General features: G+C 36.8%; 1 pseudogene; it reads left to right on the forward strand.

The window, feature by feature from the left end:
* LOC107677939 (isoleucine--tRNA ligase, cytoplasmic-like) overlaps positions 1-11,944 on the forward strand; it is a 75,890-nt pseudogene that overhangs the window by 13,196 nt on the left and 50,750 nt on the right.

An 11,944-nucleotide genomic window follows, 5' to 3' on the forward strand; every position in this document is an offset into this window, starting at 1 on the left:
AACATTAAAAATCGTTCTGCTCTCAAACTTTTGACCGGTAGTGTAAATGAATTAAAAGCTAACAGAGATCTGCTGAAACTTGTATTTGTAGCAACACTTAAAAGTATTGTATTGTGCCTCCTTCAATTTATTCCTTATATATTATATATATCAAAAATCTTGAAGGTATTTTGATGAAGGTCGACAGTCAGTGTGGTCAGTGTGTTTTCTGTGTCTGTGATTTGTTGTTGTTCTTCAGGAATATGAGATTGATAAAGCGCTGAATATCAGAGGACCTGAGGACGTGGCTAAAATGGGCATAGCGGAGTACAACAAGCAGTGCAGGAGCATCGTCATGAGATACGCTAACGAGTGGGAGGTGCGGGTGTGCATTCATTCACAAGCCAAGCTCTACATGCAACAAATGTGAAGTACAACAAAGAAAAAAATGGTCTCTTGTTACTAAAGACACACGAGACTGACTGGTCATCATGCTAGCAGTGTTGAGACTCAGTGACTGTGATGATACTCATTCAGTCTGAGAGAGAGAGAGAGAGCTATTCTGTTACTGTACACCTGCACTGATGCGCTCATAAAGTTTCAGTCGTTCTATCTGAAGTCCACACCTCACCTGTTACAATACTGATACAGAGGAAGGATGTTTTTGGAATCAGCTGATGAATGACAAACACACTGACAGCCAATCAGAATCCATCATGCTTTAACGAGCTCGAGCATTTAAAGTGGCAGACGACAAAACTGCTGAGTGCCTATAATAACCAGAACATCATCATCATCATCATCATCCGCTGGTGTGGACTCTAATATAGTTATCGTTAGGGGTGGGCGATATGACAAATCTTATTTCACGGTATGAGAACTTTTATCTCATGATGACGATATTTATCTCGATATAGCTATTTTTATTTCATTACTAAAAATAAGAAAAAGAAGCGAATTACAAACACAACTAAACAAATAAATCTAAAATAAACTTTTAATTTATTCAACTACAGTAGGCTTGTTTAACGTGTAGTAAGAAATTTTACAGAGATTGAATAAAGTGTATAAATAAAACACTGTATCGATCAGACATGAACGGATTCTCATTAAAGAGCCAAAGTGATTCAGTCGAGTGCAGTGAGTGATTATCATTAATAATGACAGACAGCAGCAGGTAAATTAGACTGCTGTCCCTTTAAGGCCAACTGCACGGATCCAATATACTGATACACATCTGGTTTTCACCCGACTGTTTACGCTTATTTAACACACAACCGACTGTGTTTACGTGAATACTCCACACGACGGGCATTTTGACATAATTGTCAATTATGCTTACAGACAGGAGGTTAAAGAGCTGGCTGTCTGGTGCAGTCTTAACAACTTGGAGCTGAACACCCTCAAAACTGTGGAGATGATCGTCATAAATTTTCAAAAAATTGACCTTTATGACTGGTTTTGTGCTCCAGGGTCACATATGATTAATATATATATCTCAAATTTTCTTTCTATATTTTCTTAAATTTCCTAAGCCCTATTTAGATGACACCTGATTATTTTGATTGTGTTTGATGCTTGTAATTGATGATTGTGACTCTGTGCACACCAGACGTCAGTGAGACGCATGGGCCGCTGGATTGACTTCAGGAACGACTATAAGACGCTGTACCCGTGGTTCATGGAGACCGTGTGGTAAGAGACACCCATGTGCTGCTGTTATGAGCTTGTTCTGGGGTCAGGGACACTAATCGCTTCTCATCATCTACAGCAGGGGTGTCCAGACTCGGTCCTGCAGAGTTCAGCTGCAGTCCCAATCAAACACACCTGAGCAGCTCATCAAGCTCTTACGAGACATACTAGACCCTTCCAGGCAGGTGTGTTGAGGCGAGCTGGAGCCGAGTCTGGAGACCCCTGCTCTACAGAGTCAGTGACTGTACTGCGGATGTCAGTGTTGTTCTCCCCTCAGCCATGCAACAATATCCGGCTGAATTACCTGCTGTCACTTGCTCTTAAAATACTCCCTCATTTTGGTCATACAGATAAGAGTCATACATCTTTCGACTGTGTAAAGCCTCTACGTTTATTTGTGTGCACTCACTATAACAACAAAACATTGCGCTTTTGTAAAATAATGAAAGCAAACAGGATGCGCTTTCTGCCGTCTCGGTCTCTGTGAACTTGAGCGCGAAACTCCGCGTAAACTTGCCTTACAGACATGAAAAATATATCTATATGTCTACTTTCAAATGAAACCATTCAAATGTGAAAAAACAAATTAAAGGCTCATTAGCATGATTTAAATGGTTTATTAATAAACGTGCGATTAGTCGACTAATGCTTAAAATGAACGACTACTAGTCAACCAGAAAAATCCTTAGTCGAGGGCAGCCCTAGTCACCACAAATACAAAACAGAACAAAATCATGTAAACCTTTGAAATGGCTCATTATATGGCATAATCAGTGTGTATATAAATTTGTGTAAAATATGTATATAAATTCTCTATAGATATAAAGAGATTTTCAAACTCAATAAACTCAAGTTTACACGGAGTTTCGCGCTCAAGTTCACAGAGACCGAGACGGCAGAAAGCGCATCCTGTTTGCTTTCATTATTTTACAAAAGCGCAATGTTTTGTTGTTATAGTGAGTGCACACAAATAAACGTAGAGGCTTTACACAGTCAAAAGGTGTATTACTCTTATCTGTATGACCAAAATGACGGAGTATTTTAAGACAGGGCTCTACAGCGCATTTGCGACTGAAAACTACTGCGTGCGACTATGAAATTTTTTTCAGGAGCACCAGTGCGACTGACCCGATCATCATCATACTTGTGATTGTGATCGCTGAGGGGAGCTTCAAAGGTTTCTACGTGTTTTTGCAGCGTTGAATAATGTATCAAAGACATATCTCACGAATCCTTTCATAAGCAAAGTGTAGACCGGGTGTAAATAAGAGATTCATTGCGCAGTGTAGAGAGCTTCGTTGATTATAAATGTGAGATCGAGATGAACTAAGATGAGTGACCGCTTTTAATGATTTTTAAGGGAGTTTGTAAATGTGATACTGATTTAATACAACAGTTCAATAAACAAGAAGTTAATATTAAGTGACTTACATTGTCTGACTATAACACTATTGTCTGATTTTGCTCTATTTCGTCGTCGAAAATAGTTTAAAACAAAGTCACAGCTCAGCCGCTGCGCATCTCCATTCAAACACAGCTGTGTCTCGTTTATGAATGAACTCTGTTTTTAAATGAATCTAGTGAGTCAGTGATTCATGATTACCCATTCATTCATAAAGACAGTCACTTGTTTAAAAAGCTTATAAAATAAATTTTTTAAAGTATTTGACAAAAGATGACATACTTTTAATAAAGTTAGAAAAATGCCATTACAAAGGTAAAAACAAAATTACACTGTAAATCACTTTGAGTCAAATATCACCTCGTCATGGGAAGGCTAATTTTTGATACAATTTTGGATTATTGATTAGAAAGTGCTCCTAAGATTTTGAACGTGCTCCTACATTTTTTAAGTTAGGAGCACAAGTGCTCCTAAAAAGAAAAGTAAGTGTAGAGCCCTGTAAGAGCAAGTGACTAATTAACTATTAAATTAATAGTTAATTAAAAAGTTATTATATTATAATGAATTGTTGTTATTATTATAAAAGCAGCCTTATGTGCATTTTATATTTTTAGTTTACATATTATTTAAATGTGATGTACCAGCTGACAGGCTTTCCAGCATTAGTTGAGAGAGATTTTTTCCTTTTGACGTGCACTGTTTGCCTGTAGATCCAAATGAATCGGTTTGAATCCGACGGAATCAGGATCCAGATGTAATGAGAGTGTGAGGCATGCTGGGTGCTGTGCGGTGTTTCAGGTGGGTGTTTAAGCAGCTGTGTGAGTAGGGTCTGGTCTACAGAGGGGTGAAGGTCATGCCGTTCTCCACCGCCTGCAACGCTGCTCTCCAACTTCGAAGCCCATCAGAACTACAAGGTGATTGGGTTCCTGAGCTCCTGTGCTCCTCAGCGGCGCCTCGGCTCTGACCTTTGACCTCCTCAGGATGTGCAGGACCCGTCTGTGATCGTGACCTTCCCTCTGCTGGAGGACGAGACGGTGAGCTTCCTCGCCTGGACCACCACGCCGTGGACCCTGCCTAGCAACCTGGCCCTCTGCGTCAGCCCCGACTTCATCTACATCAAGGTCAAAGGTGCAGCCGAGCTCTCATCTACTTCTGCTTTGACACATCAATAACTAGATCCTCTTTAGACTACAACAGTCATTTTACTTGCTTAATCTACGTCGAGGAAAAGGTACAGATTTGCTAGTATTGCTTTGGTAACACTTCAGTTTAGGGACCAGTTCTCACTAGTAACTAGTGGCTTATTAGCATGCATATTACTAGCATATTGGCTGTTTATTAGTACTCATAAAGCACATATTAATGCCTTATTCTGCATGATTATATTTTAGATCCCTTAATCCACTCCATACCTAAACTTAACAACCTTAATAACTATTAATAAGCAGCAGATTAGGAGTTTGAGGCAAATGTCGTAGTCAGTAGTTAGTTAATAGTGAGAATTGGACCTTGAACTAAAGCGTGACCAATACTTTTAAGAATGGATTATTTTAATCTGTTGTTATGTGAAACCAAATTTAAATTTATTTTTAGCTGTTTGACCCATATTAGATGACTGGATAATCATTAAACTACAAGAATTATGTATTTAATTTTTAATTTTTAAAAATTTTATCTATATCAAGGTCAAAGGTTTGGATTGGCCACAATTGCTTTTTGAGAATAATACAGATTGTTGTGATCTCTAGTTATGTGGAACCACATTTGAATGTATTTTTGCTTTTAGACACATTAATAACTTGATAAGATTGATTGGCTGATTGATTCATAATCACATCAATGTCAAACGTTTGGATTGACGAGCTTTTAGACACATTAATAACCAGATTAGACTCCAAGAATCATTTCATTTGAATTATTATTAATAAAAACAGTAATACAAGTAAATAATATCATTCCATTTTACTCTTTGGTAGTGGTAATGGGGATCCAAATAAACAAATAAACTCTCAGTTCATTGATCAAGATCAGTCTCAACCCTGAAAAGAAAATTAGTATATGTGAGCCTGGAGCACAAAAGCAGTGTTAAGTCGCTGGGGTATATTTGTAGCAATAGCCAACAATACATTGTATGGGTCACAATTATAGATTTTTCTTTTATGACAAAAATCATTAGGATATTAAGTAAAGATCATGTTCCATGAAGATATTTAGTACCTACCGTAAATATATCAAAACTTAATGTTTGATTAGTAATATGCATTGCTAAGAACTAGGGCTGTGCGATATTGAAGAAAAATGTGATATGCGATACCTTGCTAAAAAATGCGATATTCAATATGCGATACGATATTGCTTAAAGTGTGTAAAATCAATTTAAATTATATTTTAAAATATTTAAAAATGAAAATTATATAACCAATTTGTTTCACATTCTTTCTTGGAAAAGAAAGAATCACTACAACTTCTGAAAGTGACCAGCAGTGTTTTGGCATTACATGAAAAGTAATGTCACAAATTAGAAAATGTAATTTAACATCAGTGTGAACATACTAACAAAAAAATTAATGACACTAATTTTATATCATTGTAACTTTGCTTTCCATACACTTTAAGTACTTCTTCATATACCACAGCAAACACTATAGTCTGAGAAAGTTCAAACATGATTAAAGGCAAGTGAACAGTCAGTAAAAAACAAAACAAAACACAATTTACAAGCATAGATAAAATAGTATTCAGGTACAGAAATTTAATAATTACCGTATTGGCCCGAATATAAGACGACCCCCCTTTTTCCAGATGTACCTTTTGGAAAAAGGCTTTTTAAAAACCAAATCTTGTTTTTTCTCAGTAAAACACATTTTGTCTTCATCTTTCTCAGCTGTTTACATTCATTTAAAACATAACCGACTGCGTTTACGAGAATGATCGTCGAGACGGGTACTATTGACATAATTCTGTGTGTATGTGTCCGTTCAAACATGAGGAGATGTGAAAGACGAATCAACTCGGTCTGAAACGCGTCTCTCTGTGTGCGCGCGCTTCAGGTGTGCGGCAGAACTGAAGATGCGCTGTGCTAGGTGCGGCTTGTGCGCGCTTCAGGTGTGAGTCAGACAGCAAGATGAGATGGCAAAGAGTTGTTTTCTGCAACTTAACTCTTTAACGTCAAGCAATTCTCTGCTATATGCATCGAACTAAAACTTTGACCTTTTGCAACGTTTTGATTTAAGTAGCCTATTATTAAAATGATTCAGATATCGCACGCCGTTGCAATATGCATATCGCGATATTTACATTTGCGATATTTCGATAATTTCGATATATCGTGCAGCCCTACTAAGAACTTAATTTGGACAACTTTAAAGATGATTTTCTCAATATTTAGATTTTTTTGCACCCTCAGATTCCAGATTTTCAAATAGTTGTATCTCAGCCAAATATTGTCCTCTCCTAACAAACCATACATCAATGGAAAGCTTATTTATTCAGCTTTCAGATGATGCATAAATCTCAATTTTGAAGAATTTGACTGGTTTTGTGGTCCAGGGTCACATTTGTAATTTAATTTTATGAGAAATATGTTTATCAATGCCCACAGCCCTACAAACCAACATTTAGTCACTGAAATCTTTTTTTGTTTATTTAATGTTTTGTGCTAGAAAATGATATGACACGTACCAAACCTGATAGAAAGTGAATGTGAGAGAGAAGATAAGAACGGTAAACCTGATGTTGAGTTTGAGCTCCTGAGGTCGACCGTCGGCAGTTTCGGGAAGTGAAGCGTCTCATTTGTTGGGAAAAGAAAGCTGTTCCAGTCTCAGACCCTGCAGTGGATGGTTGTGGTGCATCATCCTCCTTCAGATGTGGGTTGATGAGAAACCTCAAATCAGGCCACTTAAACAGAGTCTGGTCTGTAAAAATAGCTCTTTGTGGTCTTTTTATAAGTGGTGCGTTGCTTCGGATCTCCTCTAAAGATCCCGAGTAAAAGCTTGACCCAGTTTGTCAGCGGCAGACGGGGTGCTGTGAGTCTTTCATTAGCTCTGGCGTCTGCTGCAGGAGAGACTCGTGCTGAATACCAATTCTGCCCTGGGGAAGTGCTGTCTTCTACTGATGCTCTCGCGTGGCCTCTCTCTCTCTGTATGTGTCCTAACTGCTCTTATTCAGCTGGTTTCGCTCCCATTGTAAAGTGTGTTGTGTTCTGGAGCCTCGGTGTGACTGGAGTCTCGTATCTCTCAGACATATCATCAGTATCTGTATTACTGTTACACATAATATCTGTACAGAGACACCGCTGGCACGCTTTACCCCACAGCGAGCAAACACTGACTGACTTAATAACATTCACTAGAGGTGCAATAATATATCACGTTACAGTTTATCACAATGCAAAACTGCAACAATATGTATCGTTTGAAAGTTCAGACCGATTTCATTTAGCTTCCATGTTTAATAATTATTCTTAAATTTGAACAATTGACAATTGAGCACCAATAATAATTGATAACAGAGCAGCAAATCAGCATATTAGACTGATTTCTAAAGATCATGTGACACTGAAGACTGGAGTAATGATGCTGAAAATACAGAAATAAATTACAGTTTAACAGATATTCACATAGAAAACTGCTGTTTTGAATTGTAATAATATTTCACAATATTACTCTATTTTTGTTTAAATGAATGAAGCCTTGTTTCCCCAAAAACATTTCTCTAGCATGAAACAAGTGCACAATCTGAGCACATGTAAGTCATGATATTGCATTTATGTTCTGGATATGAAATGAATAAAAACTATATAAGTTAGTATAGTGTGTATATATATATATAATCTATAGTGTGTTTTTGTCAGTGTGTTTTAATGATTGTGATGCAGTGTGCTGTTGTCTCGTATCTTTCATGTGCTGATGATTCTCTGCTCTGTGTCTCAGATAACCGCTCGCAGCAGATGTACATCATGATGGAGGCCAGACTCTGAATACACCATCCTGGACCGGTGAGTTTACCGCTGTTGATCAGCGCAGACTCTGAAGCGCGGGATGCTCGCAGTGCGCTGTTTTGGAGTAATTGCTCATTCAGAAGCAGTGTCTACACAGAAGAGCATGCGATTGCAGTCTGGCACAAGTACTTAGCAGCAAATCACTGTCCAACCGGACTACTTGAAGGACTCCTGAACTGCACTTTTTTATTATTTTATAATGTTCTCTGAGGTCCACTTATGATATTAGCAAGATTTCACATAAAAAAAAACCATCATAATTGAGAAGTAACAGGCTAAAATTATCACGTTATTGAAAATGTTTTATCACCTTTCTTAAACAGAGCAGTAGAAAAAAGGTTTAAATTTAACCACTGTATTTTTAATTTACCCAATTTATTCAGACAAACAACAACAACAACCTATTTTAGTCTTAACAAACAAAATAACAAATAAAACAAAATAACAAAATATCTCCTTTCTTATATTTTATATGCAGATTAAATAAGGCCTGTCTCCTGAGGCCACAGGAGGGCGCAATGAGCAAAATAATGCTGTTTATTCAATGCAATGAAATAACGGCAGCCTATAAAAAAAGTGCATACCGTCTAAACTAATATTTATAAATCAAATATAATTTCATAAATTGCATAAACAATATGAACAAAACCGCATCATGTATTTATACATAGCTTAATACAAACAGCCAAAGCGCCGATCACACGGTTGCATTTAAAAACACATGAGACGCAGTGGAATGGAATAAAACCCCAGACGTGTTTTCTCAAAGCTGAACCTCTTTTAACTTTGCATGGTGTTCTATTCATCTCTTGTGCGAGACGCGAGTGTTCAGTCGTAGTTGTGCGTCTCAAGAATGCGCCGAATATGCATCTGTGTGAATGGCTTGGTTTGGGTTTTAACCTAAACAATATCTTCTCCGCATTGAGCTTCTATAGTTCTCTAATATTTTGAATGAATAATGCAGCAGCGGCGCATCTCGTGGGTTTCAACTGGATATAGACCAACAAAAACATTCAAATACAACATGACACTTACATCTCGTGATCCGCTGATAAGCTCCCTGAATTTTTATTTTAAATTCGACTAATATTCCTTTTTTTGATTCACATTCTCCTCATCTCAGACAGGCACGGCACTCATTGGCTCTCTGCTTGTCACACGCGCCTTTAAATTAAAAAGGCGTGAAACTCTCGTGCGATATAGCGAACGTTTTTTCTATCGTTATCGATGATGATAAATATCGATACTGTTTTCTCTCCTGTTTTTGATTCTCTCTGCAGAACGGTCTGTTTTTATAGGCGGGTCTCATTCAAGACTCAAGGAATCACCCACTGCTGTGATTGGCTAACAGTTTCACTTATTAAAATACAAACAAATGGACAAACAGTGTTTCAAACAGCTGTTTTTAAACTAAGGAGCAAGTTTTGAGTTCTGAACCTTACAGGATGTTTTTATAGTTCATCGAGCTGTTAGATGTCGGAGAATCAGGGACAGTGTGGTTTCTCAGGTCACGACCCCTTCATTGCACTGAGCTTCGAGACACACTCCCGTCTTCAATAGTACAGCTTGCTAGTTTCTGGTTATATATATTGTCAGTGTGCTGTAGCCGTCTAGTCCACTAAACGCCACTTAAAATGAGTGTCTGCAAGAAGAGCTAAAAATCCAGACGTTTTCAGGGAAGCAATATTCTGATGAATAATATTAGAACTAAATGAATTTATTTGTGTTAAATGTTTTAATCACTTTTTTTTTGGCATGTAATTTACATCTTTATGTCAGGATTCTTAATAGACATAGCTGTGGCGCTATCAAAGCGTTACTTTTTAAAGTCAATTAAATATGTTTAACTGTTGATTTCTTTAAGGCAGACACCGCATTCATTCAAGCTATTTTAAAAGACCAGAATAAGAGCAAAACAAGCAGCACACACAAACAAATCCTGTTTATCAGGCAGATTCATTCAGGCATGAAATGTGATCCGTACTAGGGATGTTCATTTTAACCGGTTAACCGTTAACCGACCGTAAGAATTTTTGACCGATTAATACAATCAGTTAAACGGTTTAAAAAGTAATTTATTAATTTGTTTTCAGTAATTGATCAAAATATTTAAAAAGGTTTGCTGCATGGTTAAAATGTGCTACACGTATATAAAAAAAATTCGTTTTTTTAGAAAAAAAAAACGCAAGTCGAGTATAAGTCACATTTTATTATTTCTTTCAGAAATAGGCCTAATGCCAACGCGTAATGTTTACAAACATTATAATAAACACTGTAAACATAGCTAGGCTATTTTAGTTCCCCTCACTCCACAACAAATCCTTTCAATTAACAGTATTTAGAAAAGAACAAGAATTAAAAATATAAGAAGCTATAGCAATATAAACGACAAGCCAAAACAAATTCATTTAGGCTAAAACGAAACTGAAACCAACGTTGGGTCTCTCATTCCACACAAAATCAAATGTTTCCGTATTCGCAATGTATTTGAATGCCAAAATATTATTTATTATGTAGCCTACTTCACTGGCGTTCCAATATCCACAAAACAAAATGTTTTGGATAACATCACGGCGGTACGGTGATAACGCTTAACGGCACAGATTTAACTACATATTTAAACTGAGCAGTGTGTTTTTTTCCATATGTTTGACTGACTGTATTTTATTATGATAATGAACGGGCTGCGTTGTCAAGGTAGCAAAGTTAACTGTGTAAGTATTTTGGCTTTCAAGTATTTTTAACGGTTCACAGACACGTACGTATCCTTTCTAATTTAATTCAATTCTAATTTAAAATAATCTTGTCGGTTAACGGTTAATAATCGGTTAACGAACGTTGGTTGTCGGTTTGGAAAAATAACCGAAATGAACATCCCTAATCCGTACTATAGGGCTGCACAATTAATCAAATTTCTAATCGCAATTACAATTACGGATGCCACAATTACATAATCATTCAAAGCAGCATTTAATCGTTCAAAGTCCACTTATGTTATTCTGCGTGCTTAAGATGCTTTTTCTTCTTTCTACATGTTATCTTAAGGGTTTTTCCATTGTTTTAGTTTTAGTATAACATTATAATACCATGCTTATTTTTACCTTTTTATTTAAAGAGAAACCAATCCGATGTGTAGTTGACATTTGAGGCTTAATACTAATACTTAATACTTAATACTGTTTTCAGCTTGTTTATTTTCATATAAAAATATGGCATGCAGTTGCTTCAAACAAAGGTAGAAACATCATTCATTTAATCGTAAATTAATAATCGCAATTACAATTTCAAAGGAATAATCGACACTTATGATTTTTGTCATAATCGTGCAGCCCTACCGTACGTGAAAAAAAGCTGTTGATAATAAGACAAGCAGGTTAGTAGGAACATATATATATTTATTATTCAGAATGCACACTGGGAAAAATAAATATATTTTTAGGAACACTTCAACAGGTTCAGTATAATGATTGAATGATTGATAGTTTTAAAGAACTGACAGCCCTAAAACGTAGTATTAATCAGCCATCTGTATGTGCTGAACGATATGACCAGAAACGCCGGAGCCGTATTAAGTAGAACACGCAAGTAGTCCATTGATTCGTTTGAGGGCATTGATCGGGTTTCCACCTCATAATGTGTAGGAAAGCTCCTAAAATACTGTTTTACTCTCTGCAGTTTTACTTAAAATGTAAAAGAGTGCAGTGAGTCCTCTTCGTCCTAAGCTTACTCTTGGCAAGGCTGAGTGTGAGTGTGTGTGTGTGTGTGTGTTGTTTCTCTGTGCGGTGTGCGGGGCTGATAACAGTAAGCTGAGGTATTGTGGGATTAGTCCTGAGCCGAACTGCTATTATCGATTAATATCTCTCTGCTTTTGA

Source organism: Sinocyclocheilus anshuiensis, unplaced genomic scaffold (assembly GCF_001515605.1).
Source record: "Sinocyclocheilus anshuiensis isolate Anshui unplaced genomic scaffold, SAMN03320099.WGS_v1.1 scaffold1254, whole genome shotgun sequence".
In the NCBI taxonomy this organism is placed as follows: domain Eukaryota; kingdom Metazoa; phylum Chordata; class Actinopteri; order Cypriniformes; family Cyprinidae; genus Sinocyclocheilus; species Sinocyclocheilus anshuiensis.